General features: G+C 34.9%; 1 non-coding gene across 1 annotated transcript; it reads right to left on the minus strand.

Annotated features, from left to right (window-relative positions):
* Nucleotides 1-27: 27 nt before the first annotated feature.
* trnav-aac (transfer RNA valine (anticodon AAC)) lies at nt 28-100 on the minus strand. The gene has a single exon. It is a non-coding gene; the product is annotated as a tRNA-Val (tRNA).
* Nucleotides 101-10,920: the final 10,820 nt, after the last annotated feature.

Consider the following 10,920-nt stretch of genomic DNA (forward strand, 5'->3'; position numbering starts at 1 on the left):
ATTATTTTCTCGCCAAAAGAAGAGCACTGTTTCTGCTCGGTTTCGAACCAAGGACCTTTCGCGTGTTAGGCGAACGTGATGACCACTACACTACAGAAACCCCACAAGTGCTTTCACCAGCGAAGTTAGGCCTGCAAGGATAAAACAAGGCGTACGCGTTGGTCAATCGAGCGGACAAAGCCAACTCAGCGTGACAAGCTCCCTGCAGGTATCAGGGCCAATTTACAATCCGGGCCCGACACAGCTGTACAGGTCCTTGCGAAATGTCCCCTTTCGTCACATTTGAAGCACCTGAATTCTGAGCGTTCCTTCATCACATGTTCTGAGCTCATGCATAGTCGAAAGGTTTTTACCTGATTGGTGTGCATGACTCTAAAGTGCTGTGGCCCTTCCGCCGTCTTGATCACAAGTTTTTGGATTTGTCAGGGAAACCAGAGCACCCAGAGGAAACCCACACGAACATGGGGAGAACATGCAAACTCCACACAGAAACACCAACTGACCCAGCTTAGGCTCGAACTAGTGACCTTCTTGCTGGGAGGCAAATATGCTACCCACTGCACCACCATGCAGCCACCATATACATTTTTTTTCTAAAATGTATACATATTTTAAGTCTTAGCTCTGCAATTTAACTATTTTTGTGGCAAATATTTTTTTCATTATCTTTCAAACAGTAGGCTGAAAAAAAACATTTTAGAATAACAATTAAATTGCCAGCAATGTGGTGGCGCTGAGGGTAGAACGTTCGCCTCACAGTAAGAAAGTCGTTGGTTTGAGCCTCAGCTAGGTCAGGTGGCATTTCTGTGTTGAGTTTGCATGTTCTCCCTGTGTTTGTGTGGGTGTCCTCTGGGTTCTCTGGTTTCCTCCACAAATCCAAAGACATGTGGTACAGGTAAATTGAGTAGGCTCAAATATATATATATGTGTGTGTTTGGATGTTTCCCAGTGATGCATTGCAGCTGGAAGGGCATCTGTTGTGTAAAACATGGATGGTGCTGGATAAGCTCTTGGGTTATTCCATTGTAGCAACTCCAGACTAATAAAGGGACTAAGCTGAAAAGAAAATTAATGAATTTAGTCGGAATTTAAAGGTTTTTGCATCTGATTTCAATATTATTTTTTTTTTGGAATTATAAGCTAAGCTTATTGTGCTGTAGGTTTTTGCTTCTACATTTTACCAACAGTAAACCGGAGCATTATTGAACAAAGAAACATACAAAAGAACCCTTCCTTTTTATTGATACAACCTTTATGCAAAAATCTCCAAAAATGAGCTCTCTACACTTTTGAGCGAACTCTGTTCATATTCCTGGTGTGAAGCTGATTCTGTTAAATTGCTCCCTGTTAGCAAAGTACAGCTCTGCAATTGCAGCGAGCTGGGCCACTGTATTTTGAGAGACACCTTCTCTCTAGAACGCTCTGGTCATGGTTGCTCCACGTCTTGTCAGCTTCAAAAGCCTTTTGTAGCATGTATGACATCACAAACATTATTAGCTGAAAAACAATTTAAAACAATTAATACCTTCATGACCAAATAATTACAATGCAACCACCTATCGTAAGCCTAATGAGCACATAAAATTATATAAATAAGTATCAAATGCACATTTGTTTGTGTGTGTGTGTGTGAGTGAAAGACAGCATGTAGTAGTGTGTGTAAGAGAGAGAGCCAGTACATGTTTATGAGAAAGCATGTAGAAGTGTGTGTGTGAGAGGGAGGGCTTATCTTTGTGAGTGAGAGCATGTACATGTGTCTGTGAGATGTCTATGTGTTTGTGTTGGCAACATTGTATCATTTACAGTCATGCTAAAAAAGTATTTCTGAATTGAATTGAGATAGAATGTAGGTGTGTGTGAGAGAGAGCATGTACAAGAGTGAGTGTGTTAGTGAGAGTGTGTACAAGTGTGTGTGTGTGTGTGTGTGAGTGAGACTAGTTAGTTAGTGTTGTGCTGAAATTTGATATGTCCTGAAAACTTGTCAGACCAAACAGTTATTTACTTTTTGGTTTTATTTATTTAATAAATGTATATGGTATTTAAGCAAAGTTTTAGGGAAACTGGATATAATTATAAAGAATATTGTTTTTTTACATAATATAATCATTTTTATTTTTAAATTTTATTTTAAATAATAATAGGCCTACACACACACACAGTCTAAAAATTGAATATTAAGCATGTAATATACACCCAGTTTAAAGTATGTAGTTTCCAGAAGCACTCAAACTGCTCAAGGCTGGGCTAATGCTAAGGTTTCATCTTTGGGTAGAGACTCAATAATATCCATCTGCACAGTGTGACATCACATTCGACCGGCGCGCGCGTGTGTGTGTGTTTTCAGTTTTCAAATCTCTCGGGTTTGCGCACACAACTACTTGTGTTTCGTAGATACGTCATCACTAAACACCTAATGACTCGTTATCAAGACGACTCATTTGAAGCACTTTGAGTCGACTCTTTTATAGATGAATCAACAGTTTTAAACACTGTACACTTACAGATTTAAGCCTTAGCTGGATATTTCACTTCACTTAGAGCTGTTAAACACTACATGTAAGGGCATTTTAAAAAAAAAACCATAATATGGGCTCTTTAACAAAATAAATACACTATTTACATAAAATAGAAATCAACAAGTAAAATAGAAGAAACTGTAGAACTATTAACTAATTAAACTATATAAATACACACACATGTGAGGGTCCATCTATTAGTCCCATGACGGAACTAACAGCATGGGTATAGGTTAAATGCGTTTAAGCCTTTTAGCACATGTGAAAAGAAATATTTTTATACGTTAAAATTTATTTTAATTTGTTTCTAGCTCTGAATTTTAATCTGACTCCAATTTATAATAATTTTAGAGTTAGATTCATCTAATTCAAGCTGATTACCTCATAGGTTGTGATTTTAGACTGATTAACCTAAAAAATCCTTATATTCAATTAATGTTTCATCGTTTACTCAAAGTCACTTAGAGTCAGTATGCTGGCCAGTTTCATCTGCTCACAGACACATCTTTTCCAGTTCTGATTCTTAGCAGATAAGCTAATTTCCTTTAAGTAATAATAGGCTGCCTCATGCTTGCTCATACTTAAAGAAAGTTTGATTTAGCCCCTAGATTATATCATCAGTGATTGTCAGAAATCAACTAGTCTCTAATGCTGTGCCCATGCTTCATCCATTGTGCCTAAATAGATGACTAATCCTGTTTGTAGGCTGCGGAAACATCAGCCTAAACAATCTACTACATTTAAATGATTTCAGGAGATATTAGAGTTAAACAAGAATTTTACATTTATTTGTCAGGAAAAGATTTTCCATTCCAGTTCACATAATTAAACCAAATAAGCCTATCAAGATTGTACAACATAATTTACTCAAAGATACATTGAAGAGTTAAAGAGGAATACCTGACCATGTAGAAATACATTGCAGCATATAAATCCTGATGCAGAGCTCAGAGACTCAACCTGCAATGGGGTATCCTGTCTACTGGATCACACGGACACTTCTGCACTGTAAAAAATTGCTGTTAAAAAACGGTCAGATTCTACGGTAAAATAATGTTTTTTCACTAAAACAGTAATATTCTGTTAAAAACAGTGCTTTCTGGGTAACATTTTTGTTTTCGAGAAAGTAACCAACAGCAGAAAACTGTGAGCTAACAGAGTTCAGATTCGACATTTTGAAGTCTGTGTTTGAAATCACGCTTTGTGTCCTTGTTCACTATTCCATCAACTAGTTCACCAATATAGTTCACCTGACAGAGTTAATGAACACTAATGAGTGAATTCAGACACTGATGAACACCTGCTGTTAATAATCACAATTACTGAAGGAAAGAGAAACAAGAAACACAAACAACACTTGAGTTACAACATTAAATAAAATCAAGTAAAATAAAACCCCTTCAGTCTCAGCAGAGGATCATTAAACAACTCCACAAACAACAGCAGACACATACTTATTACTGACTGATTTGACTTCCATACTATTCTCATTGAGATCCAACAGAAATTAAGGTGTTTTTTGTGTCACCGTAATGGAGTGAGGGGCTGGTTTAGTTGGGCTCTTCACCCTTGAACTTATTAATTCAGACTCTCCAATTACTATAATAAAGAGTTAACAAAGTGCTTGTATTATAGCAATAAAGTTGGAAAGTCAATAAATAGAGAAATCTAATTGTCTGAAATTAGTTCTGATAAATGTTTTGTTATAAATCTGGAAGAAGGGTCTCATGCAATAGATTTTATGCTTAGTTGCAGGTATTAATTTAATTAATGAGGAGTGGAAACAGAAAAGATACCTCTGTAATTACTTAACAGTTAAGAAATAACATACAAAAACAGTTCAGTTATGACATATACACACTCAGACCTCATGAATCTGACCTTGTATCTCAACAATGGTAACATCTCAAATGTTTCATGCTGCAATGCATGCTGTGAGTGGCACGGTACAAATATCCCAGCATGCATTGCGGTGTAAATAAATGTTGTATGATGGTCTAACAGTTTTCTTTATTTGCGTTTGATTCTGCTGTTGTTTATGTTTAGACTTTCAGTTGCCTGTTTGTGAGTTAAACTGTTAATTTTGTTAAATTTGTTTTCACCATTATTGAGGTTCATACGCTGATTATTGATGTCTCTTTGAATGCGATTTACACCATAGAGCAGTGTTATTGTCCAAGATATTCTTAAAAACTTCCAGAAATCATTGCCATATATATATATATATACATATAATGTAAAACAATAGATTTAACATTGAATAGGAGCAGTAAATTTTATTATACTAAATGAGAACAGACTTTGCCATTTAACAGCAACATGAACATCACCAGATCTTATTTAGGTTTTTGGCTGGCTTGCCTCAATAAAGGAGCTTTTTAAACAAAGTTCTTAACAATTGCAGCAGCACAGATATATAAATGTTAAAAATGACAGGGCTAAGAGCCCAACTAAAGCAAACTCTGTTCTCCATGATGGTGACGTAAAACTTTAACTTTTTCTCAAGAAGAACTTTAGTAGATGTTATACAAAAATACATGTATTAAGTAATAAGTGTAGCTGGTGATGATGTTTGTAGAGTTGTTTAATCATCCGCTGATCATTTAAATGATTTAATCATTTGTTGTTCTTCAGGTTATTTCATTATAAAGCTGTGACTAAAGTTTTGTATGTTCTGTTCTTGTTTTTTCCCTTCAGTATTTCTTCATTTGTTCATTGTTAATCCTCAATTATCATTTAATTAGTCAGTTAATTAATGAATTTACTTCAGCTTTGCTCCATGTTTCTTGAACACTCAGTAGTGTGGACACTTCAATAAAAACTGAAGTATATGCTCTGGGGTTTAAAGGGTTAAAGGTGTGAGAGGTAAAATCACAGTGTAAAAATGTATTTTAACAGTAATATACTGTTAATTTACACTACGGAAATAGACTGTAAAAAAACAGTATATTGCTGGCAACCACAGCTGCCAGTAGATTACTGTTAAATCAAGGAAAAAACAGTATTTTACTGTAAAACCTGAAGCTAATTTCTTCTGTCTGTCACCGTTGTGGAGGAGAGTAGAGCCAGTGTATGAGTTAAAGATGAACAATGAACTGCTGATGTTATTCTGCATGTTTCTCTATTTAAAGACAGCGGCTGTTTAGTTGCTGATGCAGTTAGAATCTCTCTGGTGATTCCAGATTTACATGTATGTGTGCTGTTGTGAAAAATAAGACATTAGAGTTAAACCGAACTTTTCTAATTAACTAAAATAAGTTATCGTTATAAGTATACTTCTAAGCATATATAGCACATTACTTCATAAACTCATTCAGCAGTTGACCAAGTTGAGGCAGTTGCTTTCAGTGAGCAAAATGAGTTCACTTGAGTATTGTGTATATCAATGTAGTCCATGTATTTTTACAGCAACATACTGTAAAATAACAGTATATTGCTGGCAACTGCAGCTGCCAGTATTTTACTGTTTTTTAACAGGACAATTTTTAACAGTGTGCATACTTTGCCCAAATACTCAAATCATCATAAATTCAAGACATTAAAAGCTTCACCAAGACTCTTGCCTGGTCATGAGTTGATGCAAAGACAATTTTCCTTGAAGTGGAGCATCTGGCAAAGATCTTTCCAAAGTCAAAACCCAAATTAACTGAAATAAGGGAGATTGCAAAATATTACAGTGAAATTAAGACCACTTTACCAATCACACAGAGACATTTAAAATCACACCAAACATGAATATAAAGCCACAAGATACACCATATTAAAAACTTAAACATTATGTGTGAAATGTGAGTGAGCTGCTCTGGTGGAGAAGGTAAAGTCCAGGGCAAAGAGGGGGGCTCAGGATGAACAACTGGTTTTCTAGCTGATCTTCTTCTCACATTAGAAAGTTTATTGTTTTAGTGACTGACCATTCTCATGCTCTTGTCTCGTGTGGAGTTCCATAACAGTTTCAGGGTTTATTATTATGGAGAGATATAGCCATCCTTACATTATTATGTGCATATCTAATCTTAAACTGTAGTTCTCCTGTACACTGCAATGAGAACCTCAGTCAATAATATTTATGTAAAACTGAATTTTTGTTGCATCATATGATCATATTTTAAACTTTTCATAAAATCATCAAACAATGTGTACCTAAAAAGCATTTTCTAAGAAATAAAAGAAGTTCTGTCCTATTGTCACCAAGTTATTGTTACTTTTTTCTACTGGATATGTAGGTTTATATCTAATATATATATATATATATATATATATATATATATATATATATATATATATATATATATATATATATATATATATATGTCTATTTGCTGGCTCGCTATCAGAAAACAAACACTAAGCTAGGCGATAAATTAATTAAATTCTAAAATTACAAGTGATTTGTAATTTGTTCATTTATACCCCATTTTTTGTTTAATGATGTTTTTCTATGCAGACTTTATGTGTTGGTCTAATATTTGTATAAAGAAAGATTTCATTTGCATTTACTCATTTAGCATCTTTTATCCTGTGACAACAACTAATGACAAAAGAAGAAACAGACTCAGCCTACCTAAGGTAACTAAGGTTCAGAGCTTGTGTTTTTGAATGCTAACAAACCTTAAGCCAAGTCCAACAAGTAAAGCCACACAGTATTGTTTTAAAGCTTGTTTAATTTTTTTTTTTTTTTTAAATGCACTGTTCTATTCTAAAGTCAAGTTGTTAAGTTTATTGGGCCCTGTGGCTTTTGTTTTTTTATTTGTATAATTTTTCACTTAAATTGCTATTTCATAAAGACATCTATTGTGAAGAGTTGCCATATTTGATATAAAGCTTTTATGGCACAAACGTGTTATTGAATTTAAAGCTTACTTGTTTTGATTTATTATAAAGCCTAGCTTGATGTGCTTGATGTTTTCTTTTGATTATTTTATTGTTGTGAAAAACTATTCACAAAGACAATTTGATTTATTAAATAATTCATCTCTTATGCTTTCTTTCATGTTATGTGACAAAAGAATGAATGACTCGGATAAACTAAAAGATTTATTAATTCGCTCATGCGCACATTGTGTAGTGCGAGACAAGATCAGTTCATTTTTCGAGTCCTCTATCGGGTCTGAGTTATTCATTCACCACGTGAAAGACTAAAGCCTAGCCAATTATATGCATTTAGAGCCAGAAAAATAATTGATCCGTTCACCTCTCAAGGTCTCGTTCTGAGTCGTTCATCACGTGAAAGAAAGAAGCCAATCGTATGCATTTAGAGCCGGAAAAAGAATTGATCCGTTCACCTCTTGAGTCCTCGGGTTTGAGTCATTCGTTCAAGTGATGACCGAACGACTCAAGAACCAGAAGACTCGAAAGGTGAAATAATTATCATGGCTCCTATTGGCTCAGACTGGGTACATTGGTTAAGATTATATGTGACTGTCATTGTAATGTGAACGCACCACTGACATTTGAAGACATGAAGAGGTGAGCAGGTAAACATTGAATTATTATTTTTTCATTCTTATAGTATTCTATTTATGACCTATTTGTTGTGTAATCAACCTTCTGGGCTAGTTGTAGATGTGTTTGGAAGCAGTTTGTAACATTTTAATACAATTTTGGCAAATTGAACCGAATGAACAAAATGACTCGAAAAAAGATTTGTACATCTCGATGAACGAGACTCAAAGATCCGAGTCAGTAAAATGATCCGAACTTCCCATCACTATTGAGTATGCGAAATTCTGTTGTACGCCGCTGCAAAAAGGGGCGGGATTAAACAAGATGATTAGACATGAATGGTTTCTCTCCAGTGTGGATCCTCATGTGTCGATGAAGGTTTGATGAAAAGTTAAAACTCTTCCCACACTGAGTGCATGTGAATGGCTTCTCTCCAGTGTGGATTCTCATGTGTTTATAAAGGTCTGATGAGCAGTTAAAACTTTTCCCACATCGAGTGCATTTGAATGGTTTCTCTCCAGTGTGGATTCTCATGTGTGTATAAAGGTTTGATGAGCAATTAAAACTCTTCTCACACTGAGTGCATGTGAACGGTTTCTCTCCAGTGTGAATCCTTATATGTTGATGAAGGTCTGATGAGCGGTTAAAACTTTTCCCACATTGAGTGCATTTGAATGGTTTCTCTCTAGTGTGGATCATCATGTGTCGATTAAGGTGTGATAAGTGGAAGAAACTCTTCCCACACTGAGGGCATGTGAATGGTTTCTCTCCAGTGTGGATCCTCATGTGTTGATGAAGGTTTGATGAAAAGTTAAAACTCTTCCCACACTGAGTGCATGTGAATGGTTTCTCTCCAGTGTGGATTCTCATGTGTGTATTAAGGTTTGATGAGCAGTTAAAACTCTTCTCACACTGAGTGCATGTGAATGGTTTCTCTCCAGTGTGGATTCTCATGTGTGCACTGTTAAAAATTGTCCCGTTAAAAAACAGTAAAATACTGGCAGCTGCAGTTTCCAGCAATGTACTGTTATTTTACAGTATGTTGCTGTAAAAATACATGGACTACATTGATTTACACAATACTCAAGTGAACTCATTTTGCTCACTGAAAGCAACTGCCTCAACTTGGTCAACTGCTGAATGAGTTTATGAAGTAATGTGCTATATATGCTCAGAAGCATACTTATAATGATAACTTGTTTTAGTTAATTAGAAAAGTTCGGTTTAACTCTAATGTCTTATTTTTCACAACAGCACACATACATGTAAATCTGGAATCACCAGAGAGATTCTGACTGCATCAGCAACTAAACAGCCGCTATATTTAAATAGAGAAACATGCAGAATAACATCAGCAGTTCATTGTTCATCTTTAACTCATACACTGGCTCTACTCTCCTCCACAACGGTGACAGACAGAAGAAATTAGCTTCAGGTTTTACAGTAAAATACTGTTTTTTTCCTTGATTTAACAGTAATCTACTGGCAGCTGTGGTTGCCAGCAATATACTGTTTTTTTACAGTCTATTTCCGTAGTGTAAATTAACAGTATATTACTGTTAAAATACATTTTTACACTGTGTTTTTACCTCTCACACATTTAACCCTTTAAACTCCAGAGCATATACTTCAGTTTTAATTGAAGTTTCCACACTACTGAGTGTTCAAGAAACATGTAGCAAAGCTGAAGTAAATTCATTAATTAACTGACTAATTAAATGATAATTGAGGATTAACAATGAACAAATGAAGAAATACTGAAAGGAAAAAACAAGAACAGAACATACAAAACTTTAGTCACAGCTTTATAATGAAATAACCTGAAGAACAACAAATGATTAAATCATTTAAATGATTAGCGGATGATTAAACAACTCTACAAACATCATCACCAGCTACACGTATTAAAAAGTTAAAGTTTTACGTCACCATCATGGAGAACAGAGTTTGCTTTAGTTGGGCTCTTAGCCCTGTCATTTTTATCATTTATATATCTTGGCTGCTGCAATTGTTAAGAACTTAGTTTATAAAGCTCCTTTGTTGTGGCAAGCCAGCCAAAAACCTAACTAAGATCTGGTGATGTTCATGTTGCTATTAAATGGCAGAGTCTGTTCTCATTTACTATAATAAAAATTACTGCTCCTATTCAATGTTAAATCTATTGTTTTACATTATATGTATATATATATATATATATGGCAATGATTTCTGGAAGTTTTTAAGAATATCTTGGACAATAACACTGCTCTATGGTGTAAATCGCACTCAAAGAGACATCAATAATCAGCATATGAACCTCAATAATGGTGAAAACAAATTTAACAAAATTAACAGTTTAACTCACAAACAGGCAACTGAAAGTCTAAACATAAACAACAGCAGAATCAAACACAAATAAAGAAAACTGTTAGACCATTATACAACATTTATTTATACCGCAAAGCATGCTGGGATATTTGTACAGTGCCACTCCCAGCATGCATTGCAGCATGAAACATTTGAGATGTTACCATTGTTGAGATACAAGGTCAGATTCATGAGGTCTGAGTGTGTATTCGTCATAACTGAACTGTTTTTGTATGTTATTTCTTAACTGTTAAGTAATTACGGAGGTATCTTTTCTGTTTCCACTTCTCATTAATTAAATTAATACCTGCAACTAAGCATAAAATCTATTGAATGAGGCCCTTCTTCCAGATTTATACCAAAACATTTATCAGAACTAATTTCAGACAAATAGATTTATCTATTTATTGACTTCCCAACTTTATTGCTATAGTACAAACGTTTTGTAAACTCTGTATTCAAGCAGATGGAAAGTCTTCTTAAATGAGCTCAAGGGTGAAGAGCCCAACTAAACCAGCCCCTCACTCCATTACGGTGACACAAAAAACACCTTAATTTCTGTTGGATCTCAATGAGAATAGTATGGAAGTCAAATCAGTCAGTAATAAGTGTGTGT

This window comes from Danio rerio, chromosome 4 (assembly GCF_052040795.2).
Source record: "Danio rerio strain M-AB ecotype USA chromosome 4, GRCz13ab, whole genome shotgun sequence".
NCBI lineage: Eukaryota > Metazoa > Chordata > Actinopteri > Cypriniformes > Danionidae > Danio > Danio rerio.